The following is a 12,764-nucleotide window of genomic DNA, read 5'->3' on the forward strand; positions in this document are numbered from 1 at the left end:
AACCGTGAACTCGCCAGCTTTGTCTGATACACTTGTTGCATGCTCGCAGGTCGTTAGATTTCTTGGATGTGGAACATGCTGTTTGGAGCGGTTCGAGTGGTCATGGGTCGCGCTGATTGGATACACTTATTGGAATATTGGTTTTCATGTATTTGTTTTGAGAATATTTAAATTATGGTTTTGATAACGCTTCCGCTGAATACATTGGTTTTCTTTCGTATAAACTCATGTTGGGATTTTATAATTAAATGGAGAGTTTTATTTTATTATTGTGGGTTCAATGTAATTGGTGGCTCATTGTCAGTTCGTCACACGCCTAACAGGGTCACTCCCTAGGTGGTATTTTGGGGGTGTGACAAATTGCACGTTAATTGTTTAGTTATTTGCTTGTTTGCCTTGTAATTGTACACGTTGGATTATATGTTGAAAAACTTAAAACAAATTCACCATGTATAACTCGACGAAACCAAGTGTTTCGCCATTAATCACTTCGACGAAACAGAGGAGTGTTTCGCCGAAGGGATCTCGACGAAATGAGGTGTTTCGCCGGCCCAATGTTTCGCCGAAGCCCATTAGGGGCGCAGTCCGTTACGCGTATATTTAATATGTATTTTTGTTTCATTCGTCATACTGTTAGCAAATTGAAAACCCTAGAAGTTCCCCTCTGTGTGACGGCAACCATCATCTCTCACCATCCTTTCTCTCGAATTCTTGTTGGATCACCTAGTAACCAGTTAGTGAATAATTAAATATTGTCTGATTCAACTTTACATCATCCTAGGTTGCATGATACTTTGATAGGATTTGTTGATTGTCACTGTGAAATGATTGATAAATATGATTTCATGGCTTGTATTGGTGGTTGATTGTCTAGAAGGGTATAAATGAGTAGATGGTTATGACGGTTTCGTATGTCGAGATTTGATTGCTTGTTGATGAATTGGTTGATAGTTAGGGTTGATGTTCTGCCATAATACCTATGAAACTAGATCTGATAATTTTGATTTTATTCGCTTATGTCCACTGCTTACGTTAAGGTTTGATGTTGGAATAGCAGGATTATCATTTGTTAATTATGTTTTATAGTTGGTACACATCAATGATTACAGTGTTGTATGATATGTTCGATGATAATATGAAATGGCCGATAATGATGATTAGGGGTTTTCTGTGTTTGAAACTGTTACGCGACGTAACAGATGCTTGTCGACGAAACACATGTCGACGAATCCAAAGAGTTTCGTCGATGGGGTATACGACGAAACGGGTGTGTTTCGCCGAAGGGATCACGACGAAATAGAAGAGTGTTTCGTCGAAGGGTTGCACGATGAAACAAGTGTGTTTCGTCAAATGGGTAAACTGCACAGTGAACTCAGTTAAGTCTGTTAGGGGTTAACTGGGTTAGTTAACTGTTGTTTAATGGTAAGCATGTTTTGCATGAACTTGTATAACTAATAAATGCTATGTGTTAGTTGTTACTTGCATGTACGTGATGATCTTGCCTGTTAGTCGAACATGTGAATGTCAACTGATTTGTGTGTATGTGCAAACTATAGGATTGGATTGAATTATTTGTAAGCGAGTAATAATCTTACTGAGCAAACCGAGGTGAGTTCACACTTTCTACAAGGCATGGGATTCCCAAGGGTTGGGAATGGGTAAATAAACTAAAACGAAAACTACATATCCTCCTTGGGTAGGATATGTACGGCCATCCTCCTTGGGTAGGATGCCACTATAATTCCTACGTATTCTCCTTGGGTAGAACTACGTACGTTCGTCCTCCTTGGGTAGGACAACAAACTCAACTTACTAGACAAAAATCTATCATGAAGTCCCTCCTCTTTATATCGACTTAATCGCCGAGGCCGATGGCGAGCGGGTCATTAGTTAATAGCGCTAATAGGTTTAACAAACCTCACACCGTGTCGTTCGAACGGGCGTGTACTAATGGACTATGGCAAACTGTCAGTGATGATAGACACTGATGTAGGGCACCACTTATATTTCGTTAGTAGTCGATATGGTATGGTCTAGTGGTTCACAGGGGAAGCCCCCCACTGGTTATGGTTACGGTTTGGGAAACAAAAGAACTGGTTAACTCCTGGTTTATGAAATGACTTATGATTTCAAAACGAACTGGTAAAACTGAACAACCAACTGTGAACTCGCTCAACTTTGTTGTTGACTCGTTGTTACATGCCTTGCAGGTAAATAGGTACTCATGGAGCTTGCACAGGGAGGCGCAGTCGTTGTGGGACATGGACAGTGGGTGCCATGTTAAAAACATTATAACATTTCGAACTTAATACTTATGTTGGGTTTTGACATTTATGCTTCCGCTAAACGCTTAACTATGTTTTGTTTTGGACACCTTTCGTATTGTTGGGTTGAATTTTATTTATTACTTACAATGTTCAATATGATTGGTGGCTTGATCCTGGTCAATCACGTGTCTAAGCGGTGATACTCCGCATGTGGATTTTGGGGGTGTGACACATGCACCCCACATTATTATTATGTGTGCACCCACAATAGTATTGTGATTTGCGTGCTCATCTCAGCTCCTCCTAACTCATGTCAAATGGTTCCTCAAACTCGAGTGGCAAACAAAAAGCATCACGAAACGTGAGTCAAGAATGTTTAGGGAAATACCACCCTATCAGTCATATAACACATGAAAGTAATACGTGAATTCATACTGTTGTGCTAAACGTGCAATCACATGCAATATCATATGTAAGTGTTCACTAGTTACACAATACAATGAGTATACGAGAGATGCACCTTGCAATCTGGAGTTGAGTGTCATGGTCGATTTCGGATCTGTTCGGTTATAGTCTGGTTTTATAAAATCGTTTTAAAACCAAGTTCACTATAACCAGTGACTCTGATACCAAACTGTCACACCCCAAAATATCACCTAGGGAAAAGTCCCTGCTAGGTGTGTGACGTACCAACAACGATCCACTAATTACATGGAACCCATACGAGTTTATAAATAAAATCCTCATTTATAAATGAGAATACCATCAACAGGTTTAAATGAAAACCAACATGTTCAGCGGAAGCAATTAATAAACCATAGGTAAACTGTTTCGAAACCCATGTATAATATCAATAATTCAATCACATGATTCCTTCTTGTCGACCCATGACCACTTCAGCTACTCCAGACAGCAAGTTCCCAAATCCAAGATATCTAACGACCTGCGAGCATGCAACAAGTGTATCAGACAACGCTAGTGAGTTCATAGTTTTACGAAAACGTTAGTTACCAAGTGTTTAGTTCAGTTCATTGAATTTAATTCCGAAAGTAATGTTGATAATATCTCGATACTGAACAAGACGGCTCCTGATGTATGTTTTGCCCGTTCCCCAGTGCTCCTATCAAAACACTGGGCCCGACTGGGTCATTAGTTCACAACCGTCCTCCCCGTTACGGTGTGAGGGTGCCAAACCTACGAAGCGCTACCAACTAATACCACGTTACCTCCCCGGTAACAAAAGATGGGACTTAAGAATGATAGGGTGAGAATATTATCCAACATCCTAGTTTTACCCAAAAGACTTATCCCTCCCCGGGATACCCACTGACTGTCCCAACCACCGGGACGCATGCTCAATAGATGAACTCACTTTTTGTTTGCTCGGTAAGACTAATTACTTGTTTACCGTTGGACACCCGAATCCTAATATAGTTCCAATGACAGTCAGTTTTGTTTACACATAAATCACATATTCTTAGTACAAATTCCACAAGTAGTAAGCAGGTACGGTACATATCATCACCCATGTTGCAGCTAGTGTTCGAGCCATAAGTATACCCACATCACAAGTTCATATTTCCCAACGTCACATAACAACAGTTTGGTGTACACCCTAGTAAACATGCAAGTTCACATAATACACAGCAAGTATTTGGGTCACAATCAGTTTCGCATTCCAGTAGCTCACAACTTATCTCACCTAGGCTAACCACATGTACACAGTCATATCTCACATACAATTATTATCCATTTCATTATTATCCATTTCATGTTTCATATTTCGCATACGATTATTATCCGGCAATGCATAATCAGGACCATGACTCAATAATATGCAATAGTTCAATTATGGCTCATTAAGTGTGTGTGACTTGACACAAATATGGTCGGCCCAAATGTGCACTGTGCCGCTAATGTCAACATGTGTGACCCAACACCACCGGCCCACAAAATTATGCGACCCCTCTAGGTGTTCTGCCCACTCTACTTTGCAGTTCACCTTAATTTGTGTGATTCATGGTAGGAGTGTGTGACTATTTTGCATGAGTGGTGTGCACATGGGTTTAGGCCACTCATTTGTATGATTGACCAGGGAATAGTCTGTCACATGCACATATTCAATAATCATCATCATGTAGGACCCTTCACGTGGACTTGGGCCTTTTTGTCAACAACATCAATTTGGCGACGGACATCATCGAAAAAAAAGGGAGGCATCCATAAAACATCATCACACAATCACCATCATCATCATCTCAACAGAGCCGACATACTAGGTTTGAAAAAGTCAAGTCATCATCATGTAGGACCCCTAGCACATGTATATTAGATAACATATATGATTTGACAAATATATCTCAAAGAACAGTTTCATATTAACCATAGATCATGCAACCTCAGTATTAATCATTTAACCCCAATAATAATCTAATCATCACATCATCATTACGATACATGGCAATTCAGAATCATATTGAACCGAGATCAGCATGGCAAATCATAACAGTCTACACATGTGATTAATAACAATTAACAAGAACTAAATCACATACAATTTAGTTTACGACTTGCAAGATTATTAAGCTAATAAGGAATGATCATTTATCTCACATAATACACAACCAAAATATACATATAAGATAAACTAACCAAGATGCATCATGTGGCTGGATTGTGGCAATCAAAGGGTTTACTACAGTCACTTCATTAGGAGAAATATAGGGTTTGTTTAACTAGTATTGATACATAATGGGTGTGTGGAAAAACCCCATACATAACCGGACATAAGTGGACACAATCGAATATAGTGGGTCGAACCCACTTGGATAATGTTTTGTTTATTTCTTCATTGGGCTCCTATGGTACTGGGCCAAGTACAATTAATTCAAACCGGAATAGAATAAGGTGTGCGTATGTATATCTACAATTTAAAGTTAATCGGCCCATCTCCAACTATAATCGGCCCACTTCCAATTTGTTTGGGCTTTGCATTGTGTTTCAGAGAGTTGGGCAGCCCAACTTTGTTATGAGACTAGGATGCGGCTTGGGCAGCCCACTCAAATACTAGACATAAGGGATGCGGCCCAATGTAATTAAGGCACCAGTGTTTCGTGTGGCGGCCCAATCTAGGCAACCGTCTATTTAAAATAACTTTCTACACCCTAACATGTGACATAAACAAGTACCACTAGTAAGCGTAAGTGCAACTCAAGTGCAACAGAAAGTGATCCTAAATTAAATACACACTTTAGGACTACGAGAAATTACTGGTTGTCACATCATCCCCAACTTGAAGGAAATCTCGTTCCGAAATTTAACAAGTAAGCACAGTGAAGTGAAGTGGTAAATCAAGATTGCTGCAGATTTTCCTCAGGTGCCACATAACGCGCTTTATATAGACCGTAAAGACACGAATGAGTGAATCAACAAAACATGAAGAAAAGATTAAGTAAAATTCACCTTCAATATAGAAAACTAGTTATTAAAGTCACTAATACATACACAAATAAAAAGTTTGCCAAAGGATGGAAAGCAAAAGTAATACATAAAAGATTTGTCTTCACCAAGTGATGTAAGAGATAAGCCAAGCATGGCCGTTGTTTGACAAGAACTCTTACGATCGATCTTCGATCCCGAGACTACTACACACTCTAAAAGATGAAAGATGGATGATTGTGATGGGTGCTGGTGTTGTAGTAGTGGTGGACTGGTGGCAAGTGTGAGAGAAGTGGAATGCTAAGGGATGAGTTGGAATGAAACCAAGCACCCCTATTTATAGCTAAAATCAGAGCATCCACACAGCCCCGTGCCCATCTGCCATGGCCTTGTGGCCTTCATTCTCTCCCTCCTTCATTAACTGTAGTGTAAGATCTTGTACTAACACGACCCCATGTGTCAACAACACGGCCCGTGGTGAATGTACTTGTTGTACTATCTTAGATTCTGCGAATCTTAGAGTTGACCACATCCCACGTTGAGTTGACACGAACCCATGTTGGTTTGTCTTTTCCTGTTGTCCTTTTCTACAGGGAATCTTGACTGGGCACGGCCCATGCCTGGTGGGCATGGCCCGTGCCTAAGCTTTTGTTTTTGTTATTTTTGTTGGTTTGATGTGGATGGGGTTTGGCGAGTCATGTGAATCCTTCTTCTTTGTATTTATATTAGTTTCTACTGTTAATTTGTTCCTTTTGTGCGTTTAAGCTCTTTTGATCCTCTAAATTAAAAGTAAACAGAGAAACATGCTTTTTTCCAACATTAGTACCGAAAAAGGGTTGATTTTACGCCTTGTTTGATGTAATATATATGTTGTATTTTACGCACATTAGTGCTGTTGTCGAGGAGCTAATGTGCTTAGTATGATTTTGTTGATATTAAGTAGTTGAAAAAAAAATCCAAAAATAACTTTAATTTTAGTTTTAAGTTTTATTTCTTTTTTTCTATTTGTTTTTACTTGGGGTAGTCGAGTTAGCATACACGCTTGGATAACTTTGAAGAAAACATCACTTCCATTTCTGAACGTTTTGAGCAACATGGGACCAAATTATTGGCTGAAAAATAGAGAAATGGATGTAGTGCCTTGTTTGTAATTGAGAGAAGAACAATGAAAGTTTTGTCCAAACACGTTATATGTTGTAACTGATGTGCTAAATATGGTTTATTAAACTTAACCTAAATCTAGACATTTTAGTTAGACCTAAACTCCTCCTAATGCTACATGACATGATGCGAGTGTGGTATAATTTTTAATGTATTTTTTGCACTTTTTACTCATTACCAAGTTTTAAATTTATAAAACACGATACGATACAATCACTCTCTACAACATGTTAGGGCAACTGCACCCATCGTTGACGCGTAGTATAGTGATGGAAAGATTCCGAGGTCGTCCAAGGACACAAGAGCTTTTAATACCGGAATATCGCCGACGTCAAATCTAACCAAAAATTAGGACAAATATGTTAGTAAGTTAAAAAAAAGACAAAAGAAAGTAAAAATAAAAGGTTGAAAACAATAAACAAGATATAATCACTTGGTTCCAACTCCTCCTTTAGGTATCCTTTGATGATTTCTTCACTTTGGGCTTTTTAAGAGATTATCTTAGTTATTGTGGCATGCCCCTCTTTTGAAGGCAACGCTACCCTCAGGCATATTGGTCTGAGTCAGAAGAGATACAGTCCCGCAAGGCCAGATTCTTGAAAGATAATTAAGTAAGCTATTAATGCAAAATGTGACATGTCCCTCTTTTGGAGGCAACGCTACCCTCAGCCATATTGGTCTGGGTTAGCAGAGATACAGTCTCGCAAGGCCGGATTATTGAAATATAATTAAGTAAGTTATTAATGAAAAATGTGGCATGACCCTCTTTTGGAGGCAACGCTACCCTCGGCCATATTGGTCTGAGTCAGCAGGGATATAGTCCCGCTGTGACACCCGGCCTCTCAGGCCGTACCGGACAATAGTAATCTGTGTAGTGAACATGTAACATGACTATTTGTGACTGATTGTGATGTTAATATATGATATTTGATGTGTTGGTAAATTTAGATGTGTATAAAAATTATGTTGGCAACGATAAAACTAACGCTTATCGCGTAACGTTTAAAATGCGAAACGAACGTCGGTGACCACCCGATCAGTGTTAAGATCCTAAAATGGCGTGTTATGATTAGAATAAAAATTTTAAATCATATCCGTGTGGAAAAATAATTCAAAACGCTAAGAAACTCTATTTTACGAGTTTGAGCGCGTACCGCGCGATACTGCGCGAATTAAACAAAATACTGTCAACGCAGCCAGTCAAGACAACTGGTAAATATTTAAGTAATAATTTTGAGTGATTATTATTATAGAATGATAAAAATAATTTAAAACGCACTAAAACGGGATTAAAACGCTAGATAAAATACCCGGTACTTAGTAAAATACATGTTTTTGAGCTAATATACATATGATATATGTATGTATAGGTGATGTGTGTGTGAAGGGTGAAAGGTGGCGGCCCTATGGCAGCCCACCTCTTTCAATCTTGCTGTAGGATCGTGTTCCGACCCGAACGAGTCGTTCAGAGGAGTTTTGATCAGATACAGGTGCGGAAAACAAGTATCTGATTTAGAAACAGCTAGCAAATCACTTTAAACACCTCTTCGTATTGATATCTGAGAAATTACATTCAAATCTCACACCGGCAGCACCTCGGTATGGAATCACGCAAGTGTTCCATGATTTCGCTTATAAGCACCTTTATATAGTGCTTGTGATTTCGCTCTAAGGAACATGTCCACATGAGCAAAACCCTAACATGTCCTAATAAGCGAAACCCCTAGGTCCATATAAGCGAAATCCCTATCTAATTACATATATTCTTCAGTTTTCTCGTAAAACGTACCCAGATCTAACAATCTAAGACTAAGACTCGATACAAGACGAAGTCGACAGATGCATGCACCAACAGACTCCCCCTCAGATGTTGACGAGTCGACTATCGAGTCATGACAATACTGTGTCTTCTCTTCTTCAATCTTGATCAGTCTCTGGGCTTCTCTCTCTCTATCTTCATCTCAATCTTTTTTATCACCAACAAACTTCTTCTCTTAAATGTTGACATCTTTAAATTCATCTTCACCAACATGCACTCCCCCTCAAATGTTAACTTCTCCTGCATAAAACTCTACCACAAACATATGTTTTATGATAAACATTTAAGCATATAGACAACATTTGAAAATCCTATCTCAAACATATATATCAATTCATTTCTGATGAACCACTTGCAATTATATCGTCTTTCTAATCAAAACAACACACTCTCCCAAAGTATCTGTTCATTATGTTTATCACTTGGAATTTTGAAAATTAGCTTTTCAATATCAGTTGTTGAAAATCTTTTTGAATTTTTCAAATTTTATGCTAAAACAAACCAAAAATCTTTTTGGATTTTCTGAAAGAAAATAACTGGCACTACTTGTAGAATCAAGAAAATGCAGAAATAAAATATTTACAGACAATATTTTTGTGAGTTTGTGCAAGAGGATCATATCAGTTTATGAGACGTGTCACGAACACCGTTAAGCTGCATTTCATTTTAAGCTCTAAACAATTCACCTAGATTGTCAGTATACTGATCCACTTAAATTTTCACACAAAGTTCAATTGTTCCGAGATACGATGTTAGTGTTTTAAGAACTTGAACTTATCCGTGTGTCCCACTACTTGAATATACTCTCGTATCCAGATCCCAATATTCAGTCTTACAGGTGAGTATACCACAGATGATATCTGTTCAGGGGTTAGGTGCGAGGGCCGTGAGAGCTCAGGTCGATACTTCCGTATACGCAAAGAGATGACGGCTTCGACTTTACGGTGTGTCCCCTTTAGAGGATCTTTTTGATTTCAACAGCAGCGACTATCAATTTTATTGTTTATCAGCTTGCTGAGGGCGATGCTGTGTTTCAAGCATTTGCAGAAAGTATTATACGGGGACTAGGTCAGTACTTCCATACAGCAGAAGTCCCGGTATAATACCACAGATATCACTGAGCATAAAGACCTAGTATCTCAGAATAAGGGACCTATCAAACAAGATTTCAGGGGTTACCTATATATCCAAGCAGTTTTTTTTAACCCACAAAATAAGCAAGTTTGAATTTTAGGTTTATATCTCGTCACAATTTACTAAGTGTGTAAAAACTTACCGACACATCCACAGTAAGATTGTTTATCACATTTTTCATTACAATTCTTTAGCATGTTATGACAGTCCACTGATGTACTATCATTTCCGCATTTCACAACAAAACTCATTTTTTATTTTTATCATGTTTTTGGCTTTTTCAAATTTTCTAATGTTTTTGGATTTTATGAAATTTTCTACTCCCCCTAAAATGCAAACACATTTAAAGAAATTTGAAAACAACTAGACTCTAAACCCACTTGAAACATGAAATGTAAAACAAACTGTACAAAAACTTGATAACTGACATCAAATTGCATCAATTCGCCATTCACTAGCACATAAACAATCAGAACTCCCCCTATCAACAAACTATTTTCCCAGTTAGATTTCAAAACACTTAAGTTTGTTTTAATCAAAATGGTTTTTCCGGCAAATAAGTTTGCATGATTTTACCACTTGTAAATATATCAATAATAGGTTCGGGGATGTGGTTCATCATATTGTCTTTCAACCACTTGTAGGAAAATGCAAGTACAAATTAATGTCCTTGATTTACCATATGCAAGCATGCACAAACAAATCTTCTTAACATTTTTAAAACACACAAACAAACCTTTATACTGTTTGTATAAATGACATTACCGTAGTAAATTCCTCAAGAAAGATGCTGATACCTGCTCCTCGCTTACCAACCTGGGAGCTCCGGCAAGTCAGGTTTTTAGTTGAAGAAAATATCCACCCAAGCCTGACCAGCCTTGGGTGTTACCGGGTCACCATCACTCGGTTTCTTACCTTTCCTCTTCTTCTCATAAAATTCTTTAACCCATTTGACTTTTCGGTCAATCATCTTTCCAAAGATATGTTTTACCTTGGGGTTAAAGACCTTCTCAGCATCAAAATCCTGTTTGTCATTATAAAATTGGTTATAAATTTCAACTTTACCAATTTTCTTGTTATAATTCTCAGCCCTAAGTGATGGAAAATCGTCATCATTCACAGTCGGAACTGATTTTTCATCTTTTAAAATGGCTTCACTTTTTGAAACAATTTGTGGCTCATCTGACTTTGTGGAATCAGATTCATCGCCAGAAGATAGCTCCTCTGATTTTGACCTATCAAAATCATCGCTAGAGCTTTCAGCAGCTTTCTTAACAACCCATTTCTGGTTGTCAGATTTAGCTCTCTTCTTGTAAAACTTGTTTAAACATTCACCAATTTCAAATGTATAATTTTTAAACAGTTTAGTTCTATTAATTGGTGGTTCAAACTCAACCACTTGCTCTTTGAGTTTACGAGATACTCCCTGTTTTGATTGTATTGCCTTAGAACAATCTCTGGCAATATGTCCAATAGTGTTGCATTGGAAACAGGTTCTCGTATCTTTTTTCTGCTCAGCCATCTTCTTCATTTCATCCTGCTTCTTTGCAAGAAACTCATTGTTTGACTGCCTCCAGAAATCTTTCTTTTCTTCTTCTTCAGATGACGTTCCTGAAACAAATGTCATTTTTGATTTAAAATCACGAACATATTTTTCATTTTTCTGTTTTTCTGTTGGTATAAAACCTAAACCTTTCTTTTTGAAATTACCGTTATGGTTTGATTTCTTTTGAAAACCAGAACCAGAACTGTAACCCTTTTTCTTGTTCAATCTTTGTTGTACTCTTAAGGTGTGTATTTTAGGTTTTTCATTAAGACATAAGTCTTTTATTTCAGAAATATTAATTTCTGCGAGTTTGAAAACTGTCACACCCCAACCGATGGCGGAAACATCGGGATGAGACGAACAAATTGCTCAAAACAACATAACACTAATTGTGACAAAATAATTAAATTTCATTTATTAAAATTGCAAAGCTTCATACATTGTCATAAAAGGAAATAACAAACATTAAACATAGTTTATTTCAAAAGTGGGTTTCTAGGCCATCCTATTCATTTCTTCAAATCTTGACTTCCTCATCCTGCAGTATGCATTTAAAATAAAGTCAACAAAACATGTTGGCGAGTATACAAGTTTGATAATAGTATAATATGATTGAAATAGTTTAACATGCTCAAATCCACGTGACTACATGATTTCATATTAATAGTTATACTCGTAACGATGATATCTATGTGTTCAAACCAAAGTTTAACGCAATTAACATAGCCTAACCCTAGAAGGGTGGTAAATGAGTAACATAGAATAAACCTAACAATATTATTATGGGAGGGGCGTTTCTCAACCTACAGCGCTGCCATTGTTAGAGGAGGCTTGCAAAGTTAATGAACACACAGTCATAAATGTTTAACAGTAGCATAACATGATTAACATGAGTCAAATAGATTCACATGAAATGTGGATTGAGGGTGCAAAAATGTTTAACATAGTGTGTTTGATATAGAAATGCATACAGCACCCAAAATATGATAAAATAGAAAATGGGTCATGTATACTCACCTTGATTGCGTTGCGATTCTTGGTAAATACGCACGAGTAAAGAGTTGAGATTTCCAAAGGACGAACGAGAGTGATTAACCTAGGCGTTCACATATCGATCTAGTTAATAATTGTACCTTAAATAGCGCTCCTAATATTTTATGTTTTACAATTTAATAATTTTGGATATTATAACTTATCTCAAATAAAAGAATTGGAATTATTTATTATTGTTCTTTTATAAAGAGATTGTTCTTAGTTGTAGAATTAATTGTTAAATAAAATTTGTTTTAATAACAGTTTATGAACTAAAATGGAAAATAGTTTTAATCAAAAGTAAACCATATAAATGGTTTACTAACCAAACAAACTTGTTTTGAAAAAAAAATGCTAATATACGAAC

This window comes from Helianthus annuus, chromosome 2, assembly GCF_002127325.2.
Source record: "Helianthus annuus cultivar XRQ/B chromosome 2, HanXRQr2.0-SUNRISE, whole genome shotgun sequence".
Classification (NCBI taxonomy): Eukaryota; Viridiplantae; Streptophyta; class Magnoliopsida; order Asterales; family Asteraceae; genus Helianthus; species Helianthus annuus.